At 49.1% G+C, this 21,108-nt stretch overlaps 1 protein-coding gene across 1 annotated transcript in view; it reads right to left on the minus strand.

The window, feature by feature from the left end:
- LOC307110147 (teneurin-4-like) overlaps positions 1 to 20,896 on the minus strand; it is a gene marked incomplete at its 3' end in the record, with an annotated part of 366,426 nt that extends 345,530 nt beyond the window's left edge. The window contains exon 1 of the mRNA XM_079789177.1: positions 20,756 to 20,896. The remainder of the gene's footprint in view (positions 1 to 20,755) is intronic.
- Positions 20,897 to 21,108: the final 212 nt, after the last annotated feature.

The raw sequence follows: 21,108 nt of genomic DNA on the forward strand, positions 1-21,108 counted from the left end.
GGAGGGGTCCCTCCTGACTCATTAAAGGCCACCAGGTCCATCCCTAGCTCTTTCCTGGGGGTGGGTGACATGGTAGAATCTGACTGGCAGTCAAGAAACTTGCCTTCTAGCCTTGGCATGTGGTATGAACTTTACAGTGGGTTAAACTGGCCAGGTAACAGCCATGGCCACGTCACTAAACATTTCCCAGCATTGTTTCCTGTTTGAGGTGAAGGTACCACGCACCCCCCAGGCTGGTTGCGAGGAGGTGAAGAGATGAGGGTCTGCCACATCCTAAGAGTTCAAAGCAGGTTAGCCACCATCCCTCTCTCCACCTTCGGCCCTGATGTCCCATAAACGAACTGGCTTTGTGGGTTCAGGTAAGACCCTCCCTTTTCTGAGTCCTCGGCTTCTCCAGCTACATAGGTGAGCCAAATTATTCCTCAGTTCCCTTCCAAACCCAGGGTGTGGGGTTTGGGATGTGAGACTTCCTGTGTGATATTGTGTGTGAGAGAGTGTGTGTATGTGTGTTTGTGTGTGTGTACCTATGAGAGAGAAAATGTGAGTTCAAAACCATTTTTTAGTTCCCTTAATGGAATAAGACAGATTTAAATATTTTTATTCCAAGCCACTGTGTTCTCTTTGTTCCATATATTATTTTAAAAGCTTGTCTTTGTCTTTTAGCTGTTTCAACAATTGCAAATCCTTCCACAATACAAGGTAAAGGTTTTCTCCCTCCTGATGACTTAGCACACACACAAAATGTAAAATCCTTAGTCTTTGTATATAAATTCTTTGATGTTTCCGATAAAATAGGTTGGAAAGGGCTGGAACAGAAAACCACTCCATTTATCTGCGTGACTAATGCCTCGGAAAGAGAGGGCAGCCTTGCAGCCTCCTGAGAAGGTCAGCAATCAGTCTGCACAGCCCTGTCCTCCACTCTGACCACCTCTCCAAGGCACAGACAGTGATCACAACCCTGCTCATTCACTAGTCCACAGAGTCAGTTTCAAAGAGTTTTTAAAGGGACACTACTATTAGGAGATGTTCTGCAAACATTAAAAAGAAAAATCTCATGATGGAAGTTTGGGAACTCTTATGTGCTATTTATCTCTCCTGGAGATTCAAAGTCACAGTAAAGGCTCTGAGAATTCCTGCAGTGTTGGAATTTAACCTATGCAATTTGGCATTTCTCGAAATTATTTGTACACACACCAGTTGTTGTGTGTGTGTGTGTGTGTGTGTGTGTGTGTGTGTGTGTGTGCAGTTCTTCTCCCTCATGGAAAATAAAAGCTATTACATACCTCTCCACACACCCACATACCCTCACAATCTGGAAAAAAAATCTGTGAAACCCCATTTCAGGAATCATTATGGGCAGAGGTAACAGCATACATTCCAGGGTCAATCCCAATTCCACAAGCATTGCAGCCTAGGGATGTTACTTAGCCTTCCAGAGCTCAGGTTGGCCTCAAGTGAAAACTGGGCTGCTAACATCTACTACTTTCCTGTGTGTGCATTAGGTGAGACCAGGCAGGGACAAAAGCATCAGGCAGGTGGTAGATATTTTTAAAATGTGACTCTCCCTCCTCTCTCCTTGCAAAACACAAGTGGAGACATCTGAAAACACACTGGTCATTTGTTAAATGCTCATAAAATTTTAAATCAAATTATTTCACATAAGCAGCCATCTTGGAATGTCATTCCATTACCTAGTCTGCAAGTTTTCATACATAGAGGCATCCAGGGGGAAAAATGGCAGGCTGCTTTAATACAGCTAGATGTGAAGGAGACCTAGGATTTCACACAGCTATCCGGAATTTAATATCAAGGAATTTGCCTGTGTCAAATATTACTTTATATAACGGAAAGTGATATTACTTGATACAGTCATAAAGTGCATTCCTATCAAAATGCAGCTGTTATTAACATTACTAACAACTGCTTTATCCCAGTGTATTTTATGGAAACCGTAACGATGGGCACATTAGAAATAAGTGTCCCCGGCTAGTTTTCAGAAGCCTGTCTCACACAGAGCATTCCACTAGGGTTTTCACTGAGGTAGAATGAGGAGTTTAAAATGCTTGAAAGAGAGCCATCTCGAGGTCACCCATAATTAAATAGGAGCGAAAGGGACAGGATACAGAAAATGTGTAATCTTCCCTGGCTCTGAAATAAAAACAGATTATCAGCCAGAAAGTACCTCTGTGGGGAGATTTGATCTCAATCTACAGTCGGGTTCCTTTCAAGCCTGGATGTCTATTTCAAAATACCCATTAAAAGTCTATGATGGACTTAATTAGGAGAGGCAGATTACAAGAGTCCAGTTCATTCCCTCCCATTGTCCGGGGTGGTTTAGAGCTGCCAATCATCTCCCCCTTCAAAGAGGCCCAAGGTGCAGATAGCACTCTCCGGAGGGTGGCTGGACTGTGAGGGAGGGGCCCTGACCCCACAGGTGGTGCTGACAGAAGTGGGAGCCTTCTGAGTGCACTGAAAGGGACCACTGGCTAAAAGCAGTGACAGTTTTTTCACCACCCCAATACACAGGGTTTGAACCAAGAAGCTCCCTCATCCCTGCTTCTCATGTCTCTGCCTCTGAGGTTCCTCTTCCCACCTCCATTCACCTCCACGCTGTTTGGGGATGATTTGACATGATGCTCCATAAATTAACAGGTGGCTTTAAACCCTCCCCCTCCTCCCACCTCACACACATACACACACAGGGTAAAGGGCAGCAGAGGACAGAGCCCATCTCAGTAGAAGCAGCACCAGATCTGGAGTCAGAAAGACCTGAATTAGAATACTGACTCCCTTACTTCTTGCTGTGTGGTCTTAGGCAAGTCACCTAACCCCGTGGTCGGCAAACTCATGAGTCAACAGAGCCAAATATCAACAGTACAACAATTGAAATTTCTTTTGAGAGCCAAATTTTTTAAACTTAAACTTCTTCTAACGCCACTTCTTCAAAATAGACTCACCCAGGCCGTGGTGTTTTGTGGAAGAGCCACACTCAAGGGGCCAAAGAGCCGCAGTTTGCTGACCACTGACCTAACCTCTCAGACCCTCCATTTCCTGTCTGTAAATTGAAGACAAGAACACCTGCTGCCTAAATTTAACAGGAGTCCCCTGGCTCATAACAGGGTGCCTGATCATGGCATTCCCCCCAAAGGACAGCAGAATTCCCACAGCCAATGTTTGTTGGCCTCCATTGTTTCCCATAGAACAACTCCCTCCGCCCAGAGAGAATAACTTGCTGGAGCGGCCAGCTGAGAGAGAAAAATGTTAAATAATTCAGAAGCACTAACATCAAGTCCGGTGCAGGTATAAAAATAGTTACAAAACACCACACTCCTCTTGTTTTCATTACAGCAACCTTAGTACCCTGACAGGAACAGGAGCTAGGGTCTGGCCTGAGGCTGGGGCGGGATCTGGGGCAGGGGAGCCTCATCAGGCTTCTATCTGGGCTGTTCTAATTACTCATCTTTGTGCAAAAGCAAGACAGGCATCTGCTTGTCACCTCTATATTTTATTTTCTGAAAATATGATTTCAGAGAGAAAAGGAGAGGGAGAGATAGAAACATCAATGATAAGAGAGAATCATCGATTGGCTATCTCCTGCGTGCCCCCACTGGGGATCAAGCCCGCAACCCGGGCATGTGCCCTGACTGGGAATTGAACCGTGAACTACTGGTTCCTAGGTTGATGCTCAACCGCTGAGTCATGACAGCCAGGCACCTCTATACTTTAAACCAGCCTTCAGATATGTGGCTTATTTTTTAACCGACAGCATGCTCAGCTGGGCTGCTAGAGCAGAGAGAATTCTGGGCCTGATCCCAAAGCTTAGGTTCAAAGGAGCAGGCAGATAGATTGCCCTGAGTCCAATTGGCCTGTGTCACCCAGAAATACTATGTTTTCCCTAAAAGCAAAAATTCAGGGAACAGATCAGGAAGCCTCCAACCAGAGAACTAACATTTACTAAGCTCCCCCTCTGTTGCAGGCACCCTGGCAGGTACTTGACCCATATTCCTTCACATAACCTCTCAAGAAACCCCAAATTCGTTGCAAGCTTTTACATTTCACAGATGAGGAAACTGAGGCTCAGGGAAATTAAGGGACTCCCTTCCCCCAAATTCCACCAAAGCCTGAGGGCTCAGACGGAGCTCATCTGACTTCCCAGCCTTTGCTCTCTCCCGTGTACCCTCCCTAAGAGCAGAGCATGTGGCATGAAAACGTCTTCATGAAATATTCAGCTGCATTTGTAGCTCCCAGCCAGATCTGAACGCTTACTCAGTGCATTTTCTTGCAAAGGAGCTGCATGGAGACAGATTTCCAATTCATACTTAACAAGACAGGGAAACAGGGCCTGTTGTGGGCCTGCTCCAGGATGGGGGCAAGTCTAAACATGCGCCAGGAGCCGTCAGCACAGGAGTTGTGAAATAGAAGGCCAGAACCAAACACGCTGCTTCCAGTGGCTGAGGGTCTCAGAGAGCATCTTTGGCTGACTTTATAGGAGAAAGGAGGGAGTGATCAGCAAGGGAGAGGAAGCCCAGAAGGGTAGAAGAAGAAGAAGGAGGAATAATCTATATATATAAAAGCCTAAGCGACTGTTACAACCAGTCTACCACTCGACCAGTTGCTATTACAACACACTGACCACCAGGGGGAAGACACTCAATGCAGGAGCTGCCCCCTGGTGGTCAGTGCACTCCCATAGCCAACCTCCCATGGTCCCTCTCCACCGGCCAGCCGGCCCCCATTGGCCCCAATCGGCCCCAATCACAGGCCAGGCTGAGGGACCCCACCCGTGCATGAATTCGTGCACCAGGACTCTAGTAATGAACATAATATTTCTTGTCCTTTCTGAAAACATGTGCTCATCCTTCAAGCCTGACTCCAAACACTTCTTTCTTTCCTTAGCTTTCCTTGCCTCCCCAGTCATTCTGAGTATGAGAGTTCTTTGTCTGATTTGTCTACTCCATACTAGGCTCTGTGCTGGAAACTTGATTAACATTATTCCATTTTTATCCTGGAAGCAGGCATATGAAAGAGGAAGGAACCAAGACTTAGAGGTTGGTTAATCTGCCAAAGGTCATATATGCAAGTACCTGGATCTCAACCAGGGACAGCCAAGAATTATCTGATCACTGGTGCCAAAACTGATGGAGGTAGCTCAGCCAGGATTTAAATTGAGGTCAGTCTGACTCTTAACTTCATGAGGTCTGGTAATCTCTTAACTCCATCATAAGTACCTTGAAGTCTGGGTGGACTTTCCTGCCCTTCTGTCCTGAATGACATTGACTCCAGGGCAGAGCTCACTCTGCAAGCTCTCACTGACTGGTTCATCAGTATACTTCATAATGGTGTTGAAGATCAAGATGTGCAGCCCCACCAAAGGGAGCCAGGCATTCTGCAACTGAATCTTCAAAGAGGACAGTGAGTCCATATTCTCATCCCCTACAGGAAGCTTCTTGATACACTGACTAATCCTGCTTGTACTCCTCCCATGATGGGGAGCTCACTCCCTCCACAGGCAGATCAATGCTTAGTAGGATGTTCTCCCTGATGCTGAACTGAAGCCAGTTCTCCACTCAACCACAACCTGCCTCGGCCTCTGGAGCCCTTGTGGTTAGCCCCTACGAGACCAGCCCCAAAGTCCTGGTTATGGTCTTCTGACTCCTGGAATGGTGAAGTAGAAGAACACAGATTTGGCGCCAGAGAGATCAGACTCAAACCCTGCTTCCATTGTTCATATAGTTGGTGATGGAACATCACAAGTCTGCCTGGCAGAGTTGCCATGTTCAGCACACAGTAGGCAGCTCAGCATATGTGGGGATCAAATGGCCTAACTATCTTAGCCAGCAGGGTCTATTCATGTAGACCTGGCTCTCCTGTCTGGTATGAGCTCTCTGACACCTGCTGGCCTTCCTCACATCAAGTCCTCTCTTTGGCCTCTGCCTATCTATCTCCGGGGTCCACTTCTGAACAAGTGAATTTAGTTCCATGGTTAAGGGGGTGGGAAACGGAGATGGGTGACAACAAATTAAGAAATGACTACTATGAGAGTTACCATAGCAACACTTTAACTTGAGAAGTCCTAAGAATATGCTATAAATTATAGGCACATGCGCGCTCCTAAATGTGGGGCCTTAGAAACCTTCTTTGATGCCTGAAACCATCTCCCAAACGCTAATGTAGAATGAATTTCCCACCCTATTGCCCAACTTCAGGGGTAGGTTATGAAGGGCATTTCTCCTTCTAGGAACACATATTAATTCTTACTGCATGGCATCATTCATCAGTGCAGGCAGGTGTCAGGAAAGGCTAACCATCTGAAAAGTTTTGGCTGACAGTTCAGAGACATCTAAAGATGGTACATGTCTTGCTCACCAAGTACACTGGGCAAGCTCCTCACCCCTCCATGTCCTGTGCACTAGATATGAACAGCATCAGGGGACGGATATTTGCTGGTGGCTCAGGTGGGTCTGTGCAGGGACCCTGGCTCCCTGACTCACTGGCAGAGTGACCTTAGAAGAGATGTCTAAGCTCTCTGAGCCCCTTGCCTCCTGTGGAAAATGGGGAAAACAAGACCATAGCTTGTTGTGAGGACCCTATGAGGTAATGTAGGCCAAATGCAGCACCATTCAACAAAGATCGAGAGCCTCTTATTGGTGGATGCTCCTCTGGGCACTAGGGTTATTACCTCAGTCAACAAAGGACAAAGATTGCTGTATGAGGGGATTCACAATAGTCATGAGAGACTACACAGATAAATGGATAATAGCCAGACCATATATGAAAACAGAACTCTGACCACCCTTCCCCCAGCCTCTTCAGCAACCAGCCCAAACGGTCAGTCTCCTGCCAGCTTTCCTAATTTTTGCCCCTATTTCCACCGCAGGTCCAAAGAGAAAGAACCAGATATGCTTCCCAAACCAATCATGTAAGAAGCCACTTCCAGTTAGCCGGCATCCAGCTTCCAGCCTCCAATCACAGCAGCCCTAAAGCTTTCCCTTTCTTCGCTATTAAGTTTTCCCACTTTCCTGCCTGCCTTGGAGTCCCACCAAAGAAAAGTGATGGTGGCTGACTTCCTGGTTACAGAAAGCTCTGAAAAAATAGCCTCTGCTTATTTTCATTTGGGTGGTTTTCTTTTATTTCCATAGATAAACATAATAAAGAAGTAAATTATATAGCATATTCTGCCCTTGACCTGCCCCCACCCCACGCTCTGATTATTCTTAACACAGCAGATAGTATGATCTTATTAAATCATAAAACATAGTATTTGACACCAAGGAAAGAAAATATATGGTAGGATAAGAGAGATCTTGAACACTGGGGGCAGGAAAGGGGGTTACCAATGTAATAGGATTGTCAGAATTGGCCTTGCTAGGAAGGTGATATTGGAGTAAAGACTTGAAGGTCAGTGACTAGCTATGCAGATGTCTAGAGGAAGAATATTCTAGGCAGAGGAACATCCCTGAGGCAGAAGTAGGCCTAACATGTTCCAACAAAGCATGGAAAGTAAGGGATGAATGGCAGGAGGTGAAGTCAGATATGTGGGGGAGATCTGGGGTTTGGGAGGTTGTGTAAGGACTATGACCTTTACTCTGAGACAAATGGGAGCCACACAGACTTTTGTACAGAGGAGTGACATGTTCTGATTTATGTGTTAACAGGATCATTCTTGCTGCTGTGTTGAGAATAAACTGCAATGGGTCAAGGGTAGAGCAGGGAGTCCAGTCTGGGAAGCTACTGTGATCATCCAGGTGAGAGAGGATGGGGGCTTCCTTCCACCAGTGTAGTAGATGTTCAATGGTGAGAAGTGCTCAGGTTCTGGCTATATTTGGATTATAAGCCTAAAGTTTAAGAGACACTGTGTGAGCACCTTCCCTTCTTTCCTTAAAGCTACAGATACGTTCACAGACCCAGAAAGCAAAATGTGGTCTAGGCCCGTGGTCAGCAAACAGCGGCTCGCGAGCCACATGCGGCTCTTTGGCCCCTTGAGTGTGGCTCTTCCACAAAATACCACGGCCTGGGCAAGTCTATTTTGAAGAAGTGGCGTTAGAAGTTTAAGTTTAAAAAATTTGGCTCTCAAAAGAAATTTCAATCGTTGTACTGTTGATATTTGGCTCTGTTGACTAATGAGTTTGCCGACCACTGGTCTAGGCCAACCCTCACGGCCCAATGGCCATCTCACCCAGTGTGACACAGTTCAAGACACACTGGCCCAGCACTGGGGAGCCTGTAGGGGAACGTTTACTCTGGGCTCCTCCATCCTGGCACTCCTGGTGAGTGCCACCTCCCCTCATAAAAGGGGAATAAAGATCTATAGCTTCCCTGACCTAACTCCTGCCAGACTGGAGGGAACTTGGCTCAATCCTTCAGGGGGTCATTCAGCAACACCTATCGAAAGCCCTATAGAGCTGCATAATCTTTGACCTAACAATTTCAAGTCAAAAGGCTGAAGGAAATACATAGACAAGTAGATGAAAATGTTGATCACAGCATTATTTACAGTGGTGAAAATTTGAAAATAATTGGAAATTGATTAAGTAAATAATGATATATCCTTATGATGGAATGCTACATGGCTATTAAAAGTCATGTTGGAGAGAAAAATGTAATGGGACAGGGAAGTGATCATGACATATTAAGGTTACAAAACAATGGGTACAATCTGCTCCAAATGGTGGCAGGGGGTGGTGGTAGTGATGGTGAGTGACAAACAGAAGTCTATGTAGAAAGAGTACTGGAGAGAAAACCAAAACATGGGAAGAAAACTCACTCTATATGGCAACAATTCTATGGGTTGTTTTCACTTGTTCTCTGGGTTATCTTAAGTTTTCTAAATTTTCTACTGTTTACATGTATTACTGGTATACTCCAAAAAGAGTGGAAAAAAAACACCATGATAAATGTTATAAGCCTTCAAAGTAATACTAATCCTAGTAATGGAAATCGCTGCCTCGTCCACAATGTCCCATGAGGCTTAATAAGTGTGAGGATGTGGAAGAAGCCTGGAGAGTCCAGTGTAACGCCTGGAACTGGGGTTTTTCTGTGGCACTATGATAAGGCCCACTATGTACTAGGTCTACTGTCATTCCACAGCGGCCACCACTGAGGCCACCGCAACACTGACAAATAGCTGCACAAAACTGATCGGCTCCATTTGCTCTATGATACTCTGCATCTGGTACTCCTGAACTTGGGGAGATGGGAAGGAGGAGAAAACAGAAGCAGGAAGAAGAACAAGGTTTGAGAACAAGTGGGCATCGCCTCTCCCAGGAGCTTGTTAGAGATGCAGAATCTGAGGCCCACCTTTCCACCCACTGAATCAGAACGTGCATTTAACAAGTCCGCAGGCAGTGCCTAGGCACAGTGAGTTCAAAAAGCCCTCTCTAGCCCAGCCGGCATGGCTCAGGGGTTGAGCATTGACCTATGAACAAGGAGGTCACGGTTCCATTCCTGGTCAGGGCATATGCCTGGGTTGTGAGCTCGGTCCCCAGTGCAAGATGAGTAGGAAGCGGCCGATCAATGATTCTCTCTCATTATTGATGTTTCTATCACTCTCTCTCCCTCTCCCTTCCTCTCTGAAACCAATGAAAATATATTTTAAAAATAAATAAAATAAAAAGCCGTCTCTAGAACATAACACTTTTTCTTACTTTGAGATGAACTTGAGGTGAACTAACCCTCCCCCCGCCACACACACACAAAGCAGCCAACTGTGTAGAAGTTTTTCTCAAACAAATGTTAATTATCTTAAAGATGTTAAAATCAAGGTAACCACCTAGATGTACGTGCAGAGCCTCAGGGGCCCTGGGCAATGTCAAATCTCTGGCATCCACCCTGGGGAGCTACTACCATCTGATAAGCTTTTGTCATAAACAACAGAGGTCAGTCATTCCCTCCTCTAAGTGGGAATCTGGAGCCTCTTGAGCCTTGCAGGCTGGGCGGGGAGTTATGCACGAATGGTTAACAGGGCTCTGCCCAGGAGTGAACATAAAAAGAGCAAAACCAAGTCAAAGGAATATCAGGAACTCAAAATCCAGTCCCTAACAGCAGCTCCGAGAAGCATGCAGAGAATATGGGGACCAAGCTCGTCCAGAATGGCAAAGGGACAGAGCTGGAATCAGAACCGGGACCTGCTTGACTTACTCTAGAGCCCTTTGGTTTTTCTCAGGGATGCCAGAGGTCCTCTCAGACCTTGAACAGGCTCCTTTAGATTCCCCCCAGAACCCTCTCCACACTTATGTCCACCACTGAAGTGCGTTGATGGATTAGGCTAGACTCTGGAAGCAAGCATCAGAGGACCAGGCGCTGAGTGGGTGAAGAAATAGCAGGAAAAGTAGCCATGCCGAGAGCTACGGTCACAATGAAGACACTGCCTGGTAGGCACTGTGCAAGTTACTTCGCAAATCCCACACAACCCTTTGAGGTAGATACTTCTATTTTCCATTTTATAAATGGAAAAAGAAAAGATGAAGCTCAGAAAAGCTCAGTAACTTGCTTGAATTCATTCAGCTGCCAGGTGACACAGCAGCGAATGCAACCCATTATCTGTTGGCGTTTTTCACTGTCTAACATGGTGTTAGAGGTCATTAGGGTCTTCAACGACTGGTTTGTACCAGATGTTCAACTAAAGCAAACACTTAATCCTCATGTGTGAGGTGGGATCCCTTGCACTGAGCTACAGGAGGGTTGCCCATAGTTACAAGGCAAGGAGGTGAGGTCAGGGTCTGAGCCCTGTTCTTTCAGGTTCCGAAGCTGGTTTTCCTCCCCAGAGCCCATGCTGCTGAGTCTGAAACACCCCAGAGTACACACAGAAACTGCCCTAAGTGGCCACAAAGAGGAATTAAGGTTTGACATTAGGAAGTCTGTTCTGGCCTTGAAGATAGACCAACACAAGGCTGGATAAGCCAAGAATTCCTAAGGGCTGCAAATGGGGCAGATGCAGAGCAGCAGGGAGTCTCTGACCACACAGAGCAGAGAGCTCTCAGTGTCTGTCTACCTAAAGGCCAGGACGTACTTCTCCACATCCAACCTTAAGCCCTGCGGCACAACGCCTGCTTTGAAAAATATATTTGGGATTTAACAGCATAGAGTTTAATGTGTTTTTTTTGTTTGTTTGTTTGTTTTTGTTTTTAAAGCGTACGTTTTATTGTGGCATTTTTCCATGTCACAAAAACTCGTTTTCAAAAACAACATTTAATCTTTTCTAATATCTCCCTGTTGGGCTCCACCATACTTCTCTTATCCAATTGTTTATCTTTCTTTCACTATTATAAATAACACTGCCATGAACATACTTATCCTTCCAGCTTTCTGCCCATCTCTGACTGTTTTCTTTGGCCAGAGTCCTCCAGTTGGAATACTGGACTAAAGGCAATGTGTCTCGGGGACTACTGACAGCCACTGCCAAATGGCTTTCCTCGAAGGGTGTATTAATTTGCATTCCCAGCAGCAGCAAAGGAGAGTACCTGTCTCCCAGCTCCCTCTTCAGAATCCAGCCTTGTCTTCGAAAGAATCTGGGCTCATACGAGAAGTGAAAAATGGTAGCATGCGTCCGCAAAGCGGCAGTGTTTGAACAACCTACCTCTAGTCATAGAACCAGGGTGTGGGTGTACCAGGATTGCAACTCAGATGATTTAGCTTCAGCAGCTGGGTCCCTAGCCAGTGCCCCAAAGTACCTCGCCACAGCTTGGGTTATGTCATGGGTGTTACATGTTAGCTCTTGTTTGAGGACATTTTACAGGAGAGGCCCACAAGGGCATGGATCTTGGCATTAGTCTTAGATCATCCCAAGCCTTGAAGCAGTGTCTCATAGAACTTTCTGCAACGCTAGGAATGCTCCGTCTCTGCACTGTCTCACATCGTGGCCACTCTCCTCTACTGAGCATTTGAAATCTGCCTCGTGCAACTGAGGAAGTGAATTATTATTTTGATTCCACTTTAATTAAATCTACTTTAAACTGGGACTAGTGACTATCCCACTGCACAGCACAGCTCTAGAATATCTAGTGCATCCCCCAATAAAATACTTGCTAAGTGACAAACTCATGTCATCTCAGGCCAGGTACCTCTCCCATAGTTCCTGCAAGGCAAGCCTTCGCCTCTCCCTCCCTCATCTCCACGTGTCCACTTGTTCACGGGAAGGCGGTGTTAATGTTATTTATCTGCCATGTGGGGGTGATGTGAAGATCAGCTAATTAATGCTTGCAAAGAGCTGCACTGCTATCTGGTTCTCAGAATAATTGCACGTTAATAAAACGTTTAAGGAACCAATTCTCATCCAGAGGCCAAGGCAGGACTGCGTTTATTTAGTAAAAGGCTAGTTCCTCTGGCTCACCCTGCACGAGATCCTTCCTCTGTAGAGTCCATCAATGCAGACTGCTTTCATTGGAAGGGACCCACCCATCAGAAAATACTGACATTTACCTTTGCAATGGTTTTGATGTCACAGTTTGATGAGTAAATTAATACTACAAACAGGATTGGGGAGGGCGGATATTTAACCAACTTGAACAAATTGCTTTTAAGCTCTTAAGCACTTTAATTGCTTGCATGATAATGACACAAATTTTTAAATGTCTTGATCCACTCTCAGAGTCAGCCCAGTAAAAGGGCCTCTGTAGAACACTTTGCTGAGCCCTCGGTTTTTACTCCATGTCAGTCTCAAAGCTACAAAGTTGCCATTCTAGGAAAAGCAGGAGCCACATAGTCCTAGGTGTGAAACCTTGGGCAAATGGCTTGCCTTACTGAGCCTCAGTTTCCTCATCTAGAACATGAAGATAAGAGCAGCCACCTGACACACAGAAGGCCCTCAGTCCATGCTTGTTCTGCTCTTGCCCCTTCTTCCGCCTCCTCCCTCCACAAATGGATGAGAAGATTGACTATGTCCCTCCCTGCAGTCTTCTGAAAGGAAGATGCCAATTCTTGAAACCCCAAAGGAAAGAATGGACACCTTCCTTTACAGTGTCAATCTACAAATATAAGACAGCTCCTCCTGACGTCTGGGGGTCATTATTATCACTTTCTGAAATAATGTCAGAGTAGGAAGTCTCTTGAACCCTTACTACTCCAAGTGCGGGCCAGGGACCAGAAGCATGGTACCCCCTGGGAGCCTGTCAGAAATGCAGATTCCTGGGTCCTCCCCCAGACCTACTGAATCAGAACATGCATTTCACAAGATTCTTGGGTGATGTGTGTTTATTAAAGTTTGAGAAGCACTACCTTGCAGAACATTAAATCCACTCTCCTCTCTCAACCTAATTTTACAGAGAGGGAAACATCCCAGGAATGGGCAAGCGTTTTACCCAAAGCAGAATGTATTAGCTGCAACCCTTTTGCTTGCCTTTCAAGGGGTCTGGAGACCAGACTTCTAGAAATCAATGATCATTCTTCAGCAAGAAAATTGGCTCTTTTAAGAGAAAAACATTATTTTTTAATTTCATTTTGGAGATTTTAGAAAGAGGATGAGAGAGGGAGGGGAGAGAGAGAGAGAGAGAGAGAGAGAGAGAGAGAGAGAGAGAGAGAGAGAGAGTTGTTGTTCCACTAATTTATGCATTCATTGGTTGCTTCTTGTATGTGCCCTGACCAGAGATCAAACCCACAACCTTGGCACATCAGGACGACACTCTGAGCTACCCAACCAGAACAAGAGAAAAAAAACATTCTTAAAACCTAATGTTCTTGAGGATTACCATGATTCACCGATTTGCATCTGACACCCTTTTCCACTGTGGGCCCCGCTATAGATCTCCCAGCCAGGAAACAAATGAAGGACTCAGGGACCCAGGAAGCAGGAGCATTGGTCTACTGCTCTGGAGATCCTGCTACATCCATGTCCTGTTTCCCTGTTGTTTTCCAAATCAAAGAAAAGCCCTGATGTGATGTTCAGAGCATGACAAAAGACAAAAACATTCCCTCACCTTCCCTAGTGACACTGGAGTGGTGTCAGTATCAAAGGCAGTATCTAAACACTCCTCAGAATTCAAAGTGGGCCACCAGCGGAGCAGGTTTCCTCTGCGGCGGCCATACCCTCCAACAACCCTGAGGTGACCCCTCTATCCAATCTAAAGGCCACTTTCCGATGCCTCCTGCTGAGCACGGGGACACCTGGGAAATGGGAGGACTGGACTTCCTCCCCTGGCTCCACTGAATTCTTTGTCAGATGACTAGTCATCTAACCACGGGGAGCAAATCTTTTCTGGGTCACAGAAATCTGACACATGAAAGAGCGAGACTGGCAAATACACACTCTGACTGAACTGGCCCATGAAAGGATGGGGCCAGATCCCAACTCTTTCCACTTTGAAAACAGTGTGTAGGCATGTCTACTTTCTTTCTCTCTCTCTCTCTTTCTCTCTCTTTCTTTCTTTCTTTCTTTCTTTCTTTCTTTCTTTCTTTCTTTCTCTTTTTTCTCTTTCCTTCCTTCCTTCCTTCCTTCCTTCCTTCCTTCCTTCCTTCCTTCCTTCCTTCCTTTCTTTCTTTCTTTCTTTCTTTCTTTCTTTCTTTCTTTCTTTCTTTCTTTCTTCTTCTTCTCTCTCTCTCTCTCTCTCTCTCTCTCTCTCTCTCTCTCTCTCTCTCTCTCTTATTGTGCCCAGGCACAGTAAAGAGAGATGGTTGGGCTGATTTCCCCAAATGCCATGCAGCAGGTGGGGAGAAGCTTGCTGTGGGCCGGTCTCCACTGTCTTCCTTTGTAAGATGTCCTAGACGGCCATTCATTCCAAGGCCTCTGAACCAAAGGAAAAGGAGAAGGGCTGGGAGGGAGGAATCCACTGCCTCAGCAAAGGCTGAAAGGCACACACTTCTCCCAGGAACTGTTTGTCATTCACCGTGGAGCCCGGACCCACCTACAATACAGAGGAACATATTTACATATTTCAACTCCATTGCTGGCTGAAGCTCCACAGAGTGATGCTTCGGAGACAGCCAGGGAGGGAAAAGGTTCTTGGAAAAAGGATTTGCCTATCAGTTTAGCAGAACAGCTCCAAGTTATGCAAATCCCCTGCTTGAGGATTGATTGTCACCCTGAACTCCCTCCACTGCTTAGGCTCCAAGCTGGCAAGGGATCGCAACATAAACAGCCACATTCTGGTTGAAAACATGGAGCAGAAATCACAGTGTACCCTACTGCTTCTCATGTGTGACAGAAGTCTCAGCACGGCATCTGCCTTTGACCCTGCCATCCTACTTTCTAGGAATTTGTCTTAAGGAAATATGAAAAATGCCATGTGTACAAAGATAGCGACTACAGCTTTGCTATAATCATAAAATGCTAAAAATAAACAAAAAGTCCAAGTGTGGGTACTGTTTAAATAAATTATTCCACATTAAAACACTGGGGTTCTATGTAGCCATTAAAAATGTTACCATGGGGGTAAAATTATAACAGGATGAGACTTATCTTTAAATGATAATAAGAATCCAAAATGTCATAACCATGATCTCATTTTTTTGTACATTTATAGAGTCATAAGGCTCAACCCAAAATGTGGTCAAACTTATTTTATTTTTGCTTTTCTCTATATGGTATTGTCTTAGTTTGCTACAGTGAACACATATTACTTTGGCAATTAGATATCATTATCATGATATCTAATTACATAACTTAGTAATTAGATATAACAAAGACAAGGGTTGGAAAGAAACTGTGACAAAGCAATAAATCTATAACCCCCAGAGAACTAACCACCTACATCTATACTGTTTCTTTAGAAGCTTTCCTTATGGAAAACTGAAATGTCAGAGGTCCATGTGTGCTTGGCTCCCTCGGAATTGGGGCATATGTTACTTTCAAAGTGGCCCCATAGCAAAGATGGATTCAGCTGTCAATTACCATAAACCAGGCTGATGAGCCAGGTAAGAAGGCGGGTAAACATTAGATCTGGAATTGATTTACCCTTCTAGGTTCTTGGAATCAAATCTTCAAGGAGGTGATTTAAATCCTGTTCTTCTTTTGTTTCACTGTTTAGATTCATGGGTGTGTGGGAGAACGTACTGGGACCAGAACAACAGAAGGCTTGAGTCCAAGTACAGTAGCTATTCATTAGAACTGGACAGGACCCAGGTGAGGACTTGAAGGTGAGTACCCAGGACCCAGGCGAGGATGTACACCATGTGCTTTCTCATTTTCCTTCAATCTCTATGATCATTATAGAGCATCCGCGGTCATCTTGAGTCCCTTGCTTGTGATGCCCAACAATCTTTATCTTAAATTACTAACCACCTTCTTTCCCATATTTGTAACTTTTGATCTGGAAATACCAGGTTATGTAACATGCCAATCTGCACAAAGAATGTAATTTTGTCAAAAAAAAAGGGGACTCAACAAGGGAGAAATTCTAACAAAACTGGAAATGGCTTTTCTAAGAAAAGAGAAGATATTTTTGTTTCAAGCATTTGAGCTGGTTTTAAATAGACTATGGTTACAAAGTTGCTGGGTTGGGGGGGGAGGGGGTGTTGATTCTCCTGCTCAACGCTCACCCAACACATGCACAATGTTGGAAAGGGATGGAGGAGCTGGATGGGAATGATCATCTGTAAATAGCCTACAATGTGTCAGAGGTTTATGCACGTTAATTCTTCCAGTGTTGTAAACTAGACAGTATCTTTCCATGTTACAGATGAGAGAACTGAGGTTCCAAAGATAGCTTGCCCATGGACGGCCACACAACCATAATGCCCACCCAGTAAGTTAAGGGGTTAAAGTCATATCCCATCAACTTACTTCAACAAAACTGTAGAGGTCAGGTGATTATACCTCATTGAGTCAGATATGCTGGAGGAGAGCCCTGGGAGTTCCACTCGCCCACTGCTACAATGTCCAATGTTCTACTACAACACCATGGGGCGCTCGCTGCCTCATATCCCAAATCTACCCGTTGGCTGTGGATCTGTTCTCTGATGGTTCTTCTTCAGGCTGAGCACTGAGCAAGGCGGCCCTTCTTCCCCCACAGTCCACAGGTGGTTTATCGGCTCCTGGCCCCCATTCTACCGCCACCCCCCAAAGAGAGGCCTTGATGAGAACAGATGCTGGCAGATGAATCAGAGATATCTCTTTGGAAAACAGAACCTCTTCATTCCTGACAGAGTCCCCACCCAGCTCTGGGGAAGATGGCTAATTCACGGGTTAACCAGTACCCTGCCCCCACTCACTTAAAAGACACGTGCTGGGAATAAAACCTTCTCAGAATTAGCTCCCTAAAACTATAAGAACAACCATTTCCTCTGTGTTGCCTGAAGAACAAGGGGATGTTCCATTCCCCAAACATTCCCGGGGACTATTGCAGGCAAGGCACCACCGAGGGGAGACACTCGTTCTCCCCAGGAAATCAGCTCCGAGAGTCCAGTTCCACTACCTGAAAGGACTTCTCGTCATCACCCTCACGGGAGAAAACTGATTCTTTCTCATCATCCCCGTGTAACGCCTCCAAAGAGGGGAAAACCTCTTTGAGGGAAGTCTGGCCGCTCCGCACACCTCGACCCCCAGGACACACACACACACACACACACACACACACACGCACGCACACACACACACACGCACGCACGCACACACACAAGCACACCAGCACACACAAACACACACCCTTCCACCGCCACCACCTGTGAAAACATTCCTCCTAACTTTGGCAAGGAGAGCTCCCAGGCAAAGCTGAGCGGTAGGACGCCCGCAGCGCGCCGGGACCCTCGAGAACCGTGGCCCGGCCGGGAGAAGGGAGGGAGGTGCCGCCTGGACCGGCACCGCAGGGCGCTCAGGGCAGGAACTTGGCCTCGACCGGGCCGTCTCGGCTCGGGTTTCCCGCCCAGGCCCCGCCCACCCGGCGGCCCGGCTCCCCCAGACTGCGGCTCTGCCCCACCAAGGAGCCCCAAGCCGGAGGCGCCCTGCGGAAGGCGGCTGAGGGGGCGAGGGAGCCTCCGCGGACGAAGCTAACTCGAGATTTCGATTTCGGGAAGCAGCCGGCGGCCGGCGGGGAGGAGGGCAGCGCTCGCGGAGTGCGGAGGAGGGGAAGCGGGAATGCACCGCCCCTGCGCGCGGGGAAACAGGTTGCCGCGGAGCCCGGTCTCCTCCCCGCGGCGGTCCAGCCGAGACCCCATTCCTGCCCGGCCCAGGAGCACACCCAGCGCTTCCCGAGCGCCCGCCCGCTTCCCGGGCTCCCGTGGCGGAGCCGGAGCCCTTCTGGCGGCGGGTTAAAGGCGCCTTCAGCAAGGTCAAGGCGCGGCCGGCCGGCACCTGAGCTGCTTCCAGCCGAGCGCGAGCTTTGCAATCGCATTGTTACAGATCATGGCAGCGGCAGGAAGTCCGAAGGGCCCCAGGTCTGCGAGAGCGAGGGTTTCTTTCACAGCGCGGAACACGCTGAGACAGACCCGGGGTTTCAGGGAGGGGGGATGCGGAGTTTCAGGACGCTGGAATGTGGCGAAAGCAAAACACTCCCCACCGGGCGCCACACCACCCCCCGACTGCGGGAGAGAGTTCAGGGCCTCTGTGCCCCAGACTTCAGTCAGCGTTCCGCACCGCTCCGTCAGGTCTAGGCTGGCTTATCCCTCTACAGGCAAAAAGCAAGATTTAAAAACACTCTAGTGCTGTGGTTTCTCTATCCACGGCCATCTGCGTACTCCAGGCTGCGGCGGCGAAGGGAAGCAGCGAGATGGGGAGAATACACGCAACAGAAGCCAACTGCCTTCCGCGGAGCAGAGGAGCGAGAAGGCAGCCATACTCCGCACCCATCCCCATCCCATCCCCATCAGCGCCGGGCTGGCTCAGTAAGACAGGCTCAGCTACATGATGGTGACTGACCCAGGCAGAGGCCAGCACGTTCCCTCTGAACCCCCCGCCAGAGTAGGCCCGGGTGGCTGGGATGCTTGGCATCTCCAAGGGGGACCAGGCATCGCGGGGCAGGTTTCAAACACCTAAAGGGCGCTAGGTGTGCAAGATGGGGAGGTGCGCTCGGAGAGGCCGAGAAGAGGGGCTTTGATGTTTCCCAGGACGCAAAGTCAGTTTCCTAAAACAGCATTCCCCGGAAGGCCTCCCAGCACCCCCTCGGTCTCGGAAGACTCCACGGACCCTGAGTTCTGACCGGCTTTTTCTCTCTGATCAATCCCGGATACCCTACCTGGCTGGATAGCCGGTTCTTTGGCGACAGTGGCATCAGCATTCAACCCTCCCCTGGCAGAAGTGGGCGCCGCCTGGTGCGAGGCGCCCTCCTGCCCGCGACTTACATTCCCTAAGCAGGCAAACTTTCAGGCTGGTCTTTCGCGAACCCGGCGCTGGCATCACGCTGCTGGGTAATCGCTGAGGCAGTTTATGTAACTGCCCACGATGCAGGTCGGCAGAGCTCCCTGCGCGCGCCGCCGCACAGCTAAGCACATGGGCACCCCTGACCCGGCGCTCGGATCCCGAGCGTGCCCCGCCGCGGCCTTCCACAAAGCAGCAGGGCGATCTCCTGGGCTCCTCACACACCAAGAGTGTAAGCAGGATCCGGCAAAACCCGGGCTGCTTCTCTTCGCCCCTTTCGCTGCATTGAGGGCTCACCGATAACTGCACATCTACGAACCTTCTCTCTAGGGCTGGGGGTTGCGGGGGGGTGGGTGTGTGGGGGGAGGCGTTGTTAGGGACTAGAGGGGTGATTGGCGTGGTTCTGAAGAGGGGCCAGTAACCAAGTAAGTAATAATACCCTCGTCCACATGGACCAGGGTGCACAAATCGCCTGAAAGGGGAGCCAATTTCCAAAGTTGGAGACCACGCAGTTACATTTCCAGGACTTTCCAACCTAGCTTAGGCGGGGGCAGAGCAGAGAACCGGCGGGCAGCCGCCAGCGAAGCCCACCCGACCGCCCCGCCAAGGCCAAGGAGGACTCACCAGTTGAACCTCCCCGGCCCCTAGTAGTTGGCTGTGTAGTCCCCTGGTTGCATGCACACACACACACACACACACACACACGCCGCGATACCACCTCCAATATAAAGACTGCATTTTTAAATCTTGAAGAAAATGACTAAGGAGCTCAGTGATCACATTTCAACCCACAGCACATTCCCCGGAGCCCTGGGTACTAGCAGTCACACACACTCACACACGGAGTGCCCCGAGTGTCCACCCCACGGCTGCAGCCTCAACTCGATCCGAGGGGAACAGAAACACCGCTGCAAGGCGGCGGGCGGGGAGAGGCGAGCACCACGCCCGCTGCAGAGGGCAAGGGGCCGGGGGTCTTGTCTCCGGATTCTCCGCTCCGACCGCGGCACGCGCGGGGCCCCCCATTGCTGCCGGCGCTCGCCCCGCAGGGCAGGCTGCAGCCGCCAGAGCCCGGCGCCGCCTCGCGGGCTCCTCCAGCGCCCGCTGGGGCCCTGGGGCGGGCGGTTCTGCAGAGGGGCTGCGGCCGCTGGGACCCGGGCGGAAAGGGGCTCCGGCGAGGCAGACGAACCCGGGGCGCGCCGCCTCCCTTCCACCCGCCGTCCCGAGTCCGCGCCCACCACCCGGCTTTTCCCTCACCCTCGCTCCCAGGCTCCAGTCCGCAGCGGGCTCCAGGCTGCAGCGTCGGAGGCTTGGGGCTCGAGACTGGAGAGCCTCGCCAGCAACCCGCGCCCCAGCCGCCCTCCCTTCCTCCCCCGGTGCGGGCCAGGGGAGCAGGCAAGAGTCCCCCGAAGCCCCTGGCATCCGTGCGAGCTGCCCCGACCCTGTCACAGCTAGTGCGCGCAGAGAAGCTCGAGTGCCGGCGAGGCGCCGCCGCGGTCCCCAAGGCGCTTTTCCGTAGAGCGGATCTCGCCGCCTTACCGTGGCTGCAGACTGCCACCGCCAGGGAAGCAGGGAGGAGGGAGGCGAGGCACAGCGCCGGCGGCTCCTCTCGCTCTCGGCGGCGCGGGTCCTCGGCTCCAAGAGCCCGAAGTGGGCGCCCAGGAAGGATCAGGTCCCGGCTCCGCGCTCAGCTCCAAAGAGACCAACAATAGCTCCCGCGGGGCGCGGAGCCCCAGCGAGCCTCCAGCCGCGCGCGCACGCCGGGCTCCCGCTCCCGGCCGCTCCCGGCCGGCGTCCCTGCCAGCACTGCTGCCCCACATGAAACAGCTGCAATCCCGAGGCTTCTGGGGGGTTGGGCGGGTGTGTGTGCGAGCGCGTATGTGTGTGCGTGC

Source organism: Cnephaeus nilssonii, assembly GCF_951640355.1.
Source record: "Cnephaeus nilssonii genome assembly, chromosome: 13".
Taxonomy (NCBI): domain Eukaryota; kingdom Metazoa; phylum Chordata; class Mammalia; order Chiroptera; family Vespertilionidae; genus Cnephaeus; species Cnephaeus nilssonii.